Genomic DNA, 16,491 nt, shown 5'->3' with positions numbered 1-16,491 from the left:
TAACGTATTGTAGATCGTCCGACGGCTACATTCGAATTCATTAGCTAGCTTTGACTGCGAAATGCCGTTCTTATGGCCAAATATAATAGCTGACCTTTACTCAGTAGATAGTTCAGCCGTTTTACGACGTTTTGAACTTATTTCCATTGAAATCGGACATGTAGGAGAGGTGTAGGAAGAAAAATAAAAAGGTGGGTTGGTTGCCGGGTCAAATTGTAGTGGGGCAGTGGGAAGATATTTTTGACTAGTATCTGTATACCCGGAGCAAGGCAGAAGCACTAGAAGAGGAAATAAACGGATATTGGAAGCAGTGCCTTGGAATCTACTTTAAGGAAATAAGAGAAATGATGTCCCGGACCCAGTGAGGACGGCACTGAACCTATTGGATGTGTATTGACATGCTCCCAGATACCCAAAAGAGAGTGAAATATGCATGGAAATAACAATTCGTACAAAATGGAACGTAATAAGCAAGAGACTATTCGCAAGCTTCAGAGAGAACACCGTCATTTGACTGCTCGTTGTGTGTGTCTGAGCTGAGCCTTTCTATCCATCTACCAATATCAAGATATAATCTCTGATTCTGGAATAGGTGGTACTCCTCCGCATAAATATGTATATAATTCAGCAACTGGACCGCCTGATCTCTGATAATATGCTCTCGCATGGGGCCTGGAGCAGTGACGCATTTGGTGAGGATGACATTGAGGCTTTCAAAAGGAGCAAGCAATTGGAGCACGCTATTTGATACTATAGGGATCAGTGTTGCATCAACTCCGGTGATTTCTACCGTCCACTTATCAATTGTCTCAATTTCCAGGTTGTATGAGCGGAACTCCCCAGCGATCACGCCCAAAATTCTCAGTGCTTGTAAAACTTGAGTCTTCAAGGCTGACTGGAGAGCCTCAACGAGAACATGAGCAGAGCCAGTTTGGTGGTCTGGAAGGGTTTCAGAGAACCAAGAGCGTGAGCACTGCGTGACTGAACTGGGTCGCGGCACTGACGTTGTTGTCCCTTGACTGCAATAGTCTACTTAGCATTGCAAAAAAGACAAGTTCGAAAGTACAGCAATGCAAACCTTGTTTGATCATCTCTGGCTGGTAAGTTAGCCGCGCCAGTTACCTCAAATACCGTCCGGCCTGCACTTTTTGCTGTCCCCTGGGCGCGCCTGGAGCTCAACTGTGTTCTTTGCTTTGAGTGTTTCCGCCCCCCTAAGTCCTGGTCCCTATTGTGCTTCTCCTTTTCCCCCGTCTCCGGTGGAGGTGATGAAGGTGTCGATTTATGCGGCAGCGTAGGACTTTTTTCTCGATGAGTCACATCTGGCCGAGAAGGTTGATACATGCTGCCACAACAATGAATTAGCTTGCAGTCTTTTACGCCCAAGAACACTGTGGAGGCGGTTTACCTGCACGCAGTTTGTTGAAGCTGACTGGAATATGAGACGAGGTTGTATCCTGCCTCCTGGCCAAAATGCAGGTGCGGAGGTCGGAAGGGGCGATCAGAAATCTAGGGCATGACACTGATTTTACACCTGGCTGGGAGCACGACACCACCAGAGGCACTCATGGCCAGTAGAATCCTAGCAACCAGACTTGGAAGGGTGAGTGGATCAAATGATAGGCGATCTTGCCTCACATAGGTGTCCCGAACTGACCCGGACCGACCTCAAGTTCTTGGTCTGAACCTTCACTTTACCTACTGCCTACATTCTTGGCCCGCGGCAAACGGGTCATTGGCCTGGTAAGCCATTTATAGTGTGACTATGTGGTTTTTTTTTTTTTCTATTATTTTACCTTTTGCCTCCATTACGACTGGACTCCAGCATACGCAATGAACTAGACGCTGGAAGGCCGCTTCACGCTCCAGCCTCTGCCCCCTACTCCTCGTTATACCATAAAATTAGCAGAATCTGATGATCAAACCACTCATCCATTTGGGTTTAGTGGAGCATGACTTGGCAATCATTGGCCACCTTGCCCTCGATAGCCAGAGGCCCCATGGATTTTGGCCTGAATCCTCTTACGTTAACGGTCAGGTTGGCCGGCGCCAGTGGCTAGCACTTTTGCTGCAAGCCCGCAGCAATTTTACAAAACATACCATCACAAAAGTTAGTACGGTGTGTCCGTGGGTTAGGCTAGTGTTAAAATACGACACAAATAGGCAGCTAGCCTTCTTTCATCTCCACTTTCTCCATTGCATTTCAATATCTCATCAGTTTCAACTCTATCCACTAGAAATATTCTGGCCCTGTGACTAGTATTTTACACCATGATCATCAGGTACTCGAAGGGAGAGTTACCTCTTCGAAATGATTCATCTTTGGATCAGGATGTGCCGGTAGCCGGGGAAGCTATGTTGCACACAAACCAGGGCAATAAAGTATGTCTCTGCCAAAGCAAGCACTGCTGATCATATAGAGCTACGTGCTAAGCCTTAACACTAGACTTGTTCCTCTGGCTTCGAAGCTAACCAGACCGGCGAGCATAAAACGAACCCAGGTATTTCCATAACCGACCGGCGGTTTAACCCTTCCCCAAACGTGTCTCCTGATCGCAAGGTTACAGGCCACACTAGCATACATTCCATGTCAAATTCCATCCTCAACGGCGGATCATCATGAATGGCGGAATCAAAAATACTCGGCACAAATATAGAGAACAGCCGAAGCAGAATGACCGGACGCCGGCAGTCAGGAAATCTGAATCGCATGTCCAGGACGTCAGTACGGTATGAAAACATTTTCTGCGATTATTGGCTTGACTTGTCAAGTTGCTCATACTTATCGCAGGTTCGAAATATACGGTATGGTGCAGAAATCTCGGCCTCCCATCCCCGGATGAGCAATGTCAATATTAGCCGAGGAGCAAAATTTGCGAACCGAGACATGAGTAGAGACGAGTTCATGGACTACTACTGCTGGGGAATTTTAGGGGTAATCCAGACCATTAAGCTCTGTAGAAGCTCCTACCTATTGGATACTCATGGATTTCAGTGGATGGGTCAAGTTAGGATTGCTCTGTTCCCTAGGGAGTTGTCTAGAGTGGTCCTGAATGGAACACGGAGCTTGGTGCAAGTTGGCTTGAGTACTTTCGATAGCGGGTCGAGGATCACAGGTAATATGAGTCGGTTATAGTGAAATGGACCTTGTGATTGACAGGTCAATGTTGCAGCTAAGAATGCTACGTACATGAAGCGAACCACCGCATGCTCCAAAGCCCGTAAACTGTACAATACAGATCTCCCATCAACAGGTTGCCTATATCCAGGGAACCTAGGTTATCCTTCTATTTCAGCTCGTGGAAGCCATAATAAATGAATTGTGATCTGTGGGAGATGCCGGAAGAGGGACGTGCAGTTCGCAAGGGGCGGAGGATTCTGGCATTGGGGCCTTCCCTATAGGGTATGGTTCAGATTTCATACCCTCCTTAGTGTGCTAAACAAACACCGGTTATAAGGGAAATGGTTGGAATTTGGGTTCAATATGGCAATCCGCCAAATCGCAATCTGTATCCCTGGTATGAGTACGGATCGGGGTCCGCAGCGACCCTATCGTAGTCATCGCTCTTGCTAGGTACGACAGTGGCGTCTGCGGGCGAGAAGCAGGATTCTGGTTTTCGGCGTGGAGAGCTACTTCCATTTTCCAGCATGTCCGAGTCTAAAGGTACATGCAAGGGGTTTCATTTTGACTAACTACCCTGATGGCTTTCTTTGGATACCCTCGAATGGTTCTAGCTTCAAGTTTATACCAGGGAAAGGTCAGTCCAACCGTACGAATCAGTGAAGTTACATGTATCCAATTTCTGGTTTGTCGGGCAGTTCATGTAAACGTGTGTGTAATAGGCGCAAATTTTGCCACTGCATCCTCGCCTCCATCCATTGCCATCACGTCGCGATACTGCATACGCTCCACGACCGTCTCCTTTGCCCAATCGAATTTGATTTCAACCTCCAATTCATCAATAGACAGGGGTTTGACTCGGTCGTTGAAAGTGTATTTGATTGACCACACGTTGACCACATGAGACTGAGCAACATCCCCCACCCCGGCCCTGGAAAATTCCATCATTTTTTCCAAACCTGGAGGGTCACTGACAGTGGTGCATCCACTGTATGAGATCATGGTATGTGCCCAATTTGTCTTTGGCTGGGTGCTGTCCGTCTCCTCCTCGAGGGAGGGCTCCCTTGCATCCATGAAGGCAGTTGTGCCCTTTATATAGTTTTAGCATGTATCAGGTGGAACGGATAATTCAGTTTTCAGACCTTTGAGAGACCAAAACAATGAAAAAATTGCAAAATGTTCATGGCAAGCGAAGATTCGAATGGGGGCTGGCTAAAAGTCACTTCGATGCGTGCACGCACAGCCAACATCAATTGGAAGCATGAGCATTAAGTAGGTTTCATGGGTATGGAAGTGAGGACGGTCTCTTTCGTACTCAGGGGTAGTACAAAAGCCAGTTGTGCTGACATCGCACATTGTCTATGGTTCAGGTATAAATCCTGCGGCATGGTCTGATCTATCCTCTTTCTAGATGTGTGTGATAAATCCTGCTGACCCACCCCTGCCGACCTCAACCCATCTGATTCTAGGCACTCATGACCAATCCCCAACTGTCATCATGACCCCAGTCACCGCGGAAAGGCTGCTATCAGACTTATCAACGCAACTGGATACTTTTACCCGCTTTCTCAGAAACGACTTGACCCCTGTCACCTTGGAAAGGACATCGGGCCAAGTGGGTTTGCGGGCTGCGGAACTCATAGCAACAGGGAAGAATACCCATATGTGGCTACGACGACTCCAGGAAATCCATCATTGGACCAACCTAGCTTTGTGGGAGCAAGACTGGCTTCGACGGACTGGACGCAATAGGCCTATGCCATGCTCGGGGCCCCATCGACTAGGCACCATGGCCACATTCATCCAGGAAGAGAAATTATCCGACAGTCACAAGACCAAGAAAGCACTCCAGCATGGGCGCAGACTGATACGATTTGAATATGAACTTGGACCTGGAATTACGCTTCTTTTCGTACCAGTCCTTCCTGCTTTCCGCTGTTTGACCTTAGCTGAAGAAGCTAGGACGATGGAGATGCTGCGAGATGGCGACTTTGCACAGATCATGTACCAGGCGCAAGCTCTGGCTTGCCTGAGGTTCAATTATCAATGCATCCATGGAATTTATCCCGGTAAGCTAATACGGACCAGTTACCTATATTGTCTAGCTAAACTGTTCCCAATAGCAATGTCCTGCCCACCACATGCAGATCCAGCATGCCATAGCGCGGTTTCCGCTAGATCTTCATGAAAGCAAAAGCTTCACGTGCTGATGATGTATCCAGCCCCCACGGGTGCTCAGAAAACCCTTGCCAAACAAAGGATCCTCCAGCAGGCAGTGAAATTACCATCTTGACTGCGCCTCGCACGAACAGTACTTCATTTGATCGTAAATCGAAAGACCTCGGTGTTCTTCTTTCCTGTGCGAATTCGGTGCTCGTCAAGTGGTGGGAGATCGGATAGAGCTTCAAGGTTGTCACTCTATCCTCTATGGTATCTGAGAGTGCCCGGAAGACGGAAAGCCCATTTCGGCAAGGATGGGCGGCATTGATTCCCCAGTTTAGGCGATCCGACGAGTGGACGATGACCGGGCCTTGGTGGAGAAGGAAGGCAGGCCTCCCGGTCACTTCTTCGACCTTCCTGGTGAACTGTCATTATGTTTAGTTTTGTACAATGACCACTGAATTGAAGGACACACATCATTACCCTGGATTCCAAATCTCAGGAAGCTCTCGCATGCATCATGATCCCCTCTCCCATACATGACGGGCCCCGACGCTTCCTTTGGTCGTGTTCGAAGAGATTTCTTCACCTCCGTGACCATAGACTGGGGTGGCAAGTCGGCTGGAAGTATGCTATATCCCATAACCTCCATGGTCGAGGACCCTCTGGCGTCGTCACAGAAAACGGCTTGGTTGGATGTCATGTCTGCGGAGGAATACAGGCTAGCCAAATGAGGCTTAGTTCGGTTTGGCGAAATTTGTAGGACTTGTTCCCACTATAAAAGAAAGAAATGATTATTTCTTGTACCAATGTGTAACCTGCGGGGAATATGCCCTTTTATATTGCTTCGACTTAGCGATTAGACAAATGCGTAGGTGCTTCTAGCCTTCAACGGGAAGACGGAACTATTAGGACGATGGGTAACATGTCATTCTCCGCGCGTACTCTCACACCAAAACGTATCTGTTGGGAGACCAAGGCCGAGGAGTTTGTTGGTCTTCTAATATACATTGTGACCATTCAGCTATGGCCATTAAGAATCCATCCACTGGACTCATTGCAAGGCTTACGGTTCCACTCTCAAAGTTCTGTCTATCTACAATTCGAGGATTACAATTCTTCCAGAAAGAATAATATGACGATTTAATGAACAGACTTAATGGACGGGGGCTTGTTAACTTCATCAGAAAGGATACAAAAGCGTACATAAGGATATGGCATTTAATACAGGAATGAATAGCTGTCGTCTAAAACACTAACCCATACAATGTTTCAAGCGGCTCAAGGCGAAGACATGCCTGTCCAGTATCGATGATCATGCTCAGAACAGGTATCTTTCCCCTCTTCCGAAGAGCCTCACATCCGATCCTGGAACGAAGTTAGATAATAACACCCGGAGAATAGCGTTTGGGTGGTGAGGCATACATCGGTATTCGAGAATAAACGCTCCTCTTGCAGAGAATATGCTGCGTGCCGATAACTTAGAAAATATTTCCAGCGTACGGTTTAGTAAAGACTCGACCTCTTGGTCTTCCTTTCCTCCCTGGAGCCCTGCAGCGCCTCTGATGAGAGTATATGCTGATTGTTCAGCATAGTAGCTTCCGAGACCTCGCATATACCAAGCATATGATTTGGACTGCATGCTCTCAGCCAAAAGATTGAACACTCGCAACGTAGCCTTTGCAAAAGCAATACACTTCAATGCAGATAATCTTGTTTCTGGTGTCGTCTCCCCATCTAGGTATCGCTGAAGATAAGGCAAAAAGAGAAGACGAAGCAGATAGTTGATATAGCAGTGCAGTATACCATAGCCGCCTTGATGAGAGATTGACTGCGAACCAGGTCCACCGAGCTTGGTGTTAAGCTCGCTGCAGGCTTTCTCCATACGGTCTAGCTCAGTCTCAAGGACAGCGAGGGTACACTCTGACATCAAACCACGCTCTGCGCTCACACAGATCGTGTCTGATATCTTCAACAGTTGAGAATTCAACATGGTAAACGTCGTCTCCATGGGAGATAATTCTGCGGCACCAGTTGATAGGCTTGAATGTTCAGGATACTCTTTGCAGATATCAGTTAGTAGCTGTATACCTTGGGTGAGTACCGGGTTGCGGTAGTAGTCGTGCATCTGAGCGTTGAGCATAAACAGGGCTTTCAGGCTAACCAGAATACATCGGTATTCCTCGCAAACCTTGGGCTGGACAACACACTGCTCGGTATCCACATGACATTTGGTAGATATTGCCGCACGGCAGGCCAGTTGCAGGTCACTGAATACATCCTCTCCACGGTGTGTGTGACCATAGATTATGAGTACCATCGCTTTCAGTGAACTCCGTGATATTTCAAATGGTGGGTCGTTGGTCAACAGACAGTGCCAGGCAGCTTCCTCGCACCGCATCGACAAATCATCAGAGAAACAGCCTCTTCCAGAATCTTCTTCCGCACGGTAGGCTAGTGCTAGAATTGCAAAAAGCAAGGATAGCCAGGATTGCGGTGCGACATTAAAATTGCGGCAGAATGTCTCATACTCAGCTTCGAAGCTGGCGGCGTCGATGACACAACATAGCTAGCGTGATGTTAGTGAACATATCTCGGCAGTTTGATAGGCCAACTTTACCATGGAAATAGATGTAAAGTATCTTTCTATAAGGTGGTCAATCACTTCACGGTTTGGGAGGACGTCGAGGAGTTGCTCATATGAAGCGCACCCTGCCAGTGAAGATGGGCCAACAGCACTGTCGGAACTGCTGACATCTGGGCTTGGAGTTCTGCCCAGCTCCGACGGGGCAGTCAAGCTGCTGGTTCTGGAAAGTGGTGTGGTAACTCCCTCTGACTCATCATGGAATGCTCGTCTCGTATCACTAGCAGCAAGAGTGGAGGTGTAGGATGACGGACTACTGTAAGACTCTTCATGGAGAGGGCTCTCAGCCGGTTGGACTGGGGCCTTCTCTAGTACTGCATTCCAGGATGACTCAGCGGGAATATCGGACTGACATAGAGGTGTATGCGGTATTGTGGGTTTCGTGTGAACTATTTTTGCAAACTCACACGTACTTTCAATTCCACGAAGAGTACATGATACACACGGAGGTCCTTTGCCAGTGCAGCGGATTTTCTTGGCGCGGCACGGCAGGCAGGCAGATCTGGCTCTTGCCAGGTGCTTCTCGCTGCGCGAGCCAAGCTCAAACGTACATGCTCCATTTCCACGTAGAACGCATTCCTCACACGGCGGCCCTCCCCTGCAAAGTGTGCTGTTCGTGAGACACGGGCCGCATGCGTCACTTTCGATCCTTGCCTGCTGTGCAACAGGCTTCCTGCTAGTTGCAGCGAGGAAAAATTCACAAGACTCTTTCCCCCGTTCAAAACAGTTCTGACAAGGAGGTCCCCCAGCGCAGCGTTTCCTAGTAGTGCGACAAGTTTCGCATGCTGTACTAGTTCGAGCTGCCATAGTACACTGAGATTGCTGACTCCTCGAGCTCTTGGAATAGAAAGGTCATTCAATGAATAAAAATGAAGGTTCTTGTCATGCTGGTCTGGCGATTGGTAACTTTATAATTGACAGGAGACGTCGCGACTTTCAGACTTACCTTAGTGGAGTAGGACGGCTGACCTTGAACCCAGTTATAGCCTCTCCGCTTCTTCCGTCCAACATGATCGTTGGTTAATCCGTCACCTAGAGTACGTTCTAGACATGGTGTATACTCACCCTTCTGTCGAACCGGGCAACCTATTATTATGTTGTAATGATGTCTTGCCGAAAGAGGAGAGTATCTGCTTTGTAGCTGAACTTCTATAAACGCCGAAAAAGGCATGCTAAGTAGAGATCTATCCCGACAGAGTGTAAGGTCTCGATTACCATCTCGAAAGTGTTCTAAATAAGGCTGGAATCAATGGCCAGGTTGTTGCAAACGAGTAGTAAAAGGAATAATATTAATGATATTGCGTCACATTGATGGGTGGCTTCGAGCCCGGTAGCCCAAGTTCATAGCCAAAAGAAAAACAAAACCTAATGCGCACAATCACTCAAGTGGTTCGAAAGAGTTCCTAGACATCCGTTCCGAAACAGTTATTACCAGCCCCTGGGTCATGACAATGACAACCAACAACAGTCGAGACCCACAAATGGCGAAGCTGAGGATCAGACGCCGGAAATTACTTCCAATTTCCAATCAAAGCTGCTTTACAAATTTGGCGTAGTAATTGGGCCTTGGCTCGTAGCGTGTACTGGCTATCCGGATGCTCAGCCTGCCAAATCATTGTTCGACCAGGTGTCGTCATCTCCAGCACAGTGAATGGAACCAAAGCGGAAGTATTGCCATAGACGACAGGGCATATAGGCAGTCGTCCTTTTTGAGTTTTGCTGCCAACTCGAAGGCCTTCGATTCCGGATAGTGGCTTCCACTCTGAATTCCTCCAATGCCGCAGTGTGTGGTAAACCATGCACCAAAAATACCCTCCGTGGTCGAGAAGAAATGCGCACCCGAATATGGAGCTCTTCATCTCGTCGAGGAGGACTTCTAGCTTCCACCCCGTTGCTCCTATTATCACGGCCTTTTCATCTTGCTCTCGGATGTGTAAATGATCCCAGGGCTGCTCAAGTGGTTAGTAACCCTTTTTTAGCATGGAACGTGAAGCTCACTTCTAATTTCAAGACCGTCAGGTATGTAATTGCTGCGGAGAGGCATATCTCCATTTTGAGCCCAGAATAATTCAAGTCAGATGCCAATAAATATCTTCGCCTCTTGGAACGTAATCTTCTCCAGGGAATGGAAAGCATTTATATCCTTGCGCGTCATGGTACAGAATATAAAGACACAAATCAATTGGCAGCCTTCTCCTTATGCGGCACCATGAGCCGTCAGACGCCCATTCGTCGATATCAGATAATATCAAATCGCCTTTTTCTCAAATAAAAATCAGGGCCGGCATCACAAGGTATATGGTAAGGATTTTCCTGGTGCAACATCGTCTAAATTTACGCTGCTTTTTCATTGTTTCCGGGTATTGCTATTTAGGGAGCGGAGATTAAAAAGTGCAGAGATAAAGTAATCGACGATGAAAAATGCCTTTCTCGAAAAAAAACGAGTATAAGAATCTTGATAACCAAAGCAGTATATCTTGAATATGAAGCACGAATGCAGTTCATTTTTTCTAATACGATCAGTCTATTTCCGTCCTCTCAAAATTCTGAACTCTGGTTATGCGAATAATTTCAACCCGGAACAAAAAGAAATGATTCTCCTTGGATGATGAGTTGCAAGTAATGGACAGTGGATAGACTTTAAGGTTTGTTTCTAAGACTCGATCAAGAAATTCTAGATACAAATTGGTGAGAGAGTGTCCTCACATCTCTTCTAGCCATGCCAACGCCCACGATTTCAGATAACGCGCTGGGATGAATGCTCTGCCCTGAAGCATCCCGAGGTTTAGGTCAACCTTCTCGTATGATATTCCTGATATCGATTAGCAAGATCCAACCTCAGCACAAAAAAAAATACTTACACCCGAGGATTCATTCCATGTCGATCTTCAGGGCCCCAGATGATTGTAATCAAGCCTCTGATAAAAATACCGCATCTGCGAGAAGGACCTGCGGCGTGACCGTAACCCAGTCGTCGTAGTTTCCAACAATGCTTGAATAGAAGTCATCCCAATCAGACTGAGCATTTCTATCTAGAGCTAGAAGCAGTGTTGATTTAAGCTCCGGCTTGGCCGCAATAATTTGTTTCGCCAAAGACATGCAATCTTCGAGGTCTGTATCTTCAAAAGTCTTGGAGACCGATTCGACATCTTCGAGCAATGACTCCTTGACAAGTTTGAAAATATGCTTTGCCTTAGCTGATGGGTCATCGGGCAGCGTAGGTTCTTCATTTGTCTTGAGGTGATCCATCGTACAGTTCTTAACGTGAATTAAGGCAAGTCTGCCACGTAAAGTATGGTTAAGTATAGTTGAAAGAGAGAAAAAATGTTGTCTGGTAGGTGGGAAATATTGGTCCGGCCATGGTTTATATATTTTCTTGCTATGTCCCATTCATGCACTCAGACAGACAGATAACTATTAATGGCGGCAAACAGAAATGGCTAAAGAAATCTATGCAGAGTCTCTGTTACATGTTACGGTAATTGCACTATCCAGCGATAATGGGGCCTATCCGTGATTTTTCATATTCGAGACCAGTTACTTGGAACCTTGCATTAGATCGCAGGGATTCTACAGGTTCGTACTAATTGAAGGACGGTAATTGAAAGATTAACTAGCAGATTGTATTGAAGGCGTCTCATACCCTCAGGGGCTAGTATTAGCGTGTTGTCAGGCGGGTTTCCCGAAACGACCAGATTTGCCACACAAAAGAATACGGAGGATCGGGTAGCCGTTGAATCAGTTGAACGAACTCTGATTTGTACTTGAGGTATCTATGTGCAATTGGCTGGTTTCTCTGGGTCCTGCTGCTGAATGCTGCAGACCTCCGGACTTTTGCTTGTATCACGACACTAGGATTGTACTTCAAGTTCTCGAATGCAAAGATAAAAGAAAGTAATGTGTACCCGGATAATATTCCTACCATCAGAAGTAAACCAGCCTCAAGTTTAATCGCCGCGGGTAATTCTAAGGACCAGCCGGTTGTAGGTCGGTGGACTCCAGTTTCGCCACATTCTTGACTGCCATCACCGGGTCTTCATTGCACTGCAAGAAATACTCTTGCAGTGTAGCAGGTGACAAGGCCAAATGAGAGACGACATCGGAAAATTGACTGGCCAGCTGATCAAGCGTTGTATTCGGGGACTCTGCATCGGCATCATCATTACCAAAAAGAAAGAGAAGTAGTCGTGTATGGTCGGTGCATCAGGGTTTCGGAACTCGAATTGCTTGTCTATCCGTCCAGGTCGAGTCAGAGCCGGATCAAGTGTTGCTTTAGCATTCGTGGTGGCAACGAGTATATGGCCGTTGTGCGCTCCGATGCCATCTAACGCATTCAGAACAGTTGCCAGCGTTATTCCTTTCTGACGAGATGCATCTTTTTCTTCGTTCACCGTATTTCCACGCTGATCAATCCCGGTAGTGTCTATATCTTCAAGTACCACCATACAGCGTGCAGGAGGGGCCGGTAGTGTGCGGAACAATTCTTGTAGGCCATAATCATCAACAGTGGCGAGGTTGAATATATATATCGGAAGCTCAAAGTGGGTGGCAATCACCTTGCAGCAGCTGCTCTTACCAGTCCCCGGTGGGCCATGGAAGAGATAGCCTCGTCGATGTGGGATGCCACGTTTCCGATAAAAATCGGTAACGGCTTTGCTGAGGAATTTTTCAATATCTTTGATCATTTCTCGCTTCATTTCTTTATCCTGTGCTAGGCTGTCCAGGCTCCGAGGAATCTCGTCGCACATGTTTTGCCAGCCCGCATCCCGCTTATCTTGGCGTGCACAGAACACGGCCAATTGTCCGCGGCGGCAGTCAACATTGAATTTTTGGATATCCACCAGAAGATTTTCAAAAACAGCCTTGTTCCAGGACATGTAATAAATAGTGATATTCTCGGCATTTCTCGAGAAGGGATCCAGAGCATTCCGGTGCGGGTCGCGGTAGAAGGCAAACCAACATTTCTGATACCGAAAGAAATGAAAACGCTCTTGTCCCGGAGTGATGCGAAGCTTCTCTATCTTTCCTCGATATGCTGGGATTTCCGTCTCCACATACTTAAGAGAGTCGTCGTTGGAATCCCAAAGAAATCCGAATGCCTCCGTAATTCCAACAATAACCGAGCTTGAGCAGCTGCGAAACCTGACACTAGATACCCATCTCATAACTTGAGGGTATAGATTATTCCGGTGTCTAATTTCTGCGGAGGCGACAAATAGTGAAATAATGGGTTCCAGAGCTCTCGAAAGTGACGGCAGTAAGAAGGTCGAAATGATCGGAAGGGCAACCAACGGCAGAACAGAAGACAATATGTTAACGCCCAGTGCGGCCGAGATTAACCGGATAAGCCATGAAAGCCCTGGGGCAAAGGTATCAAGGAGAGAATGAAGTGCCTCATCAGGTTGTTCGGACATTTTAGGTGGGAAAGCAAGAATCTCTGAGGGGTTTGGTATTTGGAGTGGAGATGAACACCGATAATCTGTTGATGATCTGTGGTGTTTTCTTCGTTGTACAAAATGGCATAGGAACAGTATTCTGGGCAGCTAGTATTTATATCATATCCCGAATGGGGGCTGAAACTTCGTCTTTACTTTGGCGGTGGAGGTGGGACGCCTGGTTTCTTGACGCCTGTTGTATCGTATGCACTGCGACTGCAAAGCTTAGCCCGGGTTAAGATCACCAGTAAATTAAATGAACATACCTGTATTGAATTGGTCTTCGTCAGGACGAATCATGGTTGGTATTTGCACTTCGACTAGCTCTCAATTGGAATAGAGCAGCATAGATTTGGATGTGCTCGAGGAAGATTTATATGATAATCAAGCCTCATTCTTTGGCTGTAGGGCCTTGCTTGCTGTGGCTTGCTGTGGGCTTGAGTTGTAAATTTAAATCCTTGCGACTAAGACAAATTACTAGCGATTTTGTAAGATTCACGGTGTATAAACTATCGTGGTCCAAAGTGGTTCTGAATCTGAGCATAATTGCCTTGTGCTAGTAGCTTTTCTCTTATGTGCATGATTCTCGGTGAAGAAGTCTGCCAATGTACAAGTTGCGGGCCAAGACACTGCATAATTGAATTCTGATATTGAGAAAGTGCGGCGCATTGTACGAAGAGTAGTATAGTTGAGGTAGAACAATCAATTTGAACGGAATCAATGCAGAAACGAAAAAGCCCAAGATAGATGTTCCAGTGTTGCATTCTATATTCGTAATTTGGGGCAGGCTCAAAAAGGACATGCATTGTCTTTGGCACGGGAAAAATGTGGCATGAAACTCTTAGTCTCTATATACCCCAATAATGGCCAACATCACAATCGCCATTCGGACCATTCTCTTCTAAGCCGTCGCTTTATACAGGTCGCTATCAGCGAGCTATCTGTCCAAAGGAGATATATGTAAGACCGAGTGTGGCCTCAAGCAATCAATCTCAGAAGAGTCGCCCGAAAGGTAATATTCCACTATCAATCCACTGACAAATCGTATGTCATATCAAGTTGAGAATCCTTCAGCCGCATAAAAGCATCGAGAATCATCTCCTTCTTGCTCTTAAGCATAACAAGTCCATTTTGATGCTGAGGATTCCTTTCGTCGTAGAGAGGTGAACCACAGATTTGTGCCTCGGTAACCCAGCAGTAATCAAGATGTTCATCTTCCCTTAACCGTATAGGTCCTTTATTCCTACCGACGGGCTGCTGCTGTCTGTCACACCATGTTCGTTGGAGCTTGAGTGGCTGATGAACTTCCAGAGGATATATGTATCTTGCCATCGGAACTCCCTTGTGTATCCACGGATCCCTGTAGACCTGACGAAAAATGCGCGAGCCGTGCAAGTTGACTTCTTCTTCCGTCTCACGTTTGGCAGTGGTCAGAATAGTTTTATCGAATTTCTCTCTCGATCCCCCGGACGGCTCCCAGGAGAAGGACCATGAGTCCTCCTTGTTATTGCCGCTCTCATCTTTACCGAGTAGAGCCCATTGACAGAGAAGGACGTATACGGTAAGTAGTTCGTGATTATCACAAAGAAAGGTAAGAGTTACTGGCCGAAAATCGCTCAATCTCGGGTTGCTTTGCTTGAAGATCGACAAAGGAGACATCCGTATCCTCGACTGGAATGATCTAAAAGCTCATGATGTTGAGAAGGGGATGAAAACAAGCTCGGGAATGGAGAAAATATTGTTGTATGCTCGTCGAAGATTTCGACGGCGGACAAATGGTACTTAGGCTTCTTAGTCCGACCGGTCATCACATTGGGTGCTGTAACAGGAACAAAACCCGGGTGGCTTTCCTCAAAGCGCTGTTGTGTCACCTTGTGGTTATAAACTACGCGCATACCAAATACGGCGTTTTTGTACGAAAACTAAAGCAGTGTGCACTAGTCATCATGTCCAGGAGATCTAGAAGCAAAGTATGGTATCCTAAGCAGTAGAAACATCAAAATGTTCAGTGATAGGACTTCCTGCGTTGCCAATTCGTCTTTTTACAGGTATATTCTTTGCTGGCTTTATCTTTCAGTGGCTTCCACTCTGGATCCCTCCAATGCTGCAGTGTGTGACAAATCATGCGTGAAAAATATCCTCCGTGGTCGAGAAGAAATGCACACCCAGCATAACGCAACGGCTCAGGTATTTATTTGATTTGTTGTAAGCCTTTCCGGGAGAAGCAACGTTGCGCTTATAATGATTGGTTCGATCGGCTTGTGTTCGGTTACTTCGCATACCAATTATAAGACCAGAATAAGCGCCGCTTGGTGTGCCCATATTATATGCCCGGCATGCCACCCACTGTCCAATTAAGTTACCATAGAGGTCGCCAATTCATCCACAATCAGGGATCGGCCAAGACCATGTCTTATCAATAGATGATCTTTAACCAGATTCAGAACCCGCACAGCGGGTACCTGGTTTGGTTTAGCGCAGTGGGGTGGTCACAGGTACGTAATTGTGACTAAGCACTCACCGACAGTCGGTCCCCTCCTGTCAGTGAGCCAATGCCTAAACACAAACCAATGCCTAAACACAAAAAATTCAACTATTCAATTTCAAACCTAATTTCCTCCCAACATATCATCTGGATCTACCCATTTAAATAGCTCACTATTTTCATCAATATAATCTCTCTCTCCTGATGCCTCTTCTTTTTCTTTGAGAGCTTGTTGGGCGCGATACCAATAGTCTCGAATTCTTGCATTTCCGATCTCACGACAGATCTCAACTCTGTTTTCGTTCGCAGCACGTCGATGAACTCTGATATTGCCCGCAATTGATGATAATGGGGATTTTGAAGCTCCTTTTATAATACGTCGTGATTTTTTAATCGGAATTCTGTGTTTTTGCATCCTTTTGATCGTTTGTTTTGCAAGGTTCAGATCTTGAAGCGCCTGTTTACCTCCACGAATAGCACGTTTTACATGCTTTTGGAGTTTTGAAACGTCTGGTTCATCATTTTCGAGGATTGTTTCGAGTTTATCCTCAATTTTTGACCATCTGTGAGGTGTATTTGGTGGTGAATTCGTCTGTGAACTTGGGATTTCGGCTTCGGGGGAGGGCGTATGACCATAAATTTCAATCAC

Source organism: Penicillium canescens (genome assembly GCF_028828765.1).
Source record: "Penicillium canescens strain IBT 15451 chromosome Unknown utg000004l_segment0_segment0, whole genome shotgun sequence".
Taxonomy (NCBI): domain Eukaryota; kingdom Fungi; phylum Ascomycota; class Eurotiomycetes; order Eurotiales; family Aspergillaceae; genus Penicillium; species Penicillium canescens.
The sequence above is the reverse complement of the archived record's forward strand: the minus strand, read 5'-3'. Positions refer to the sequence as shown.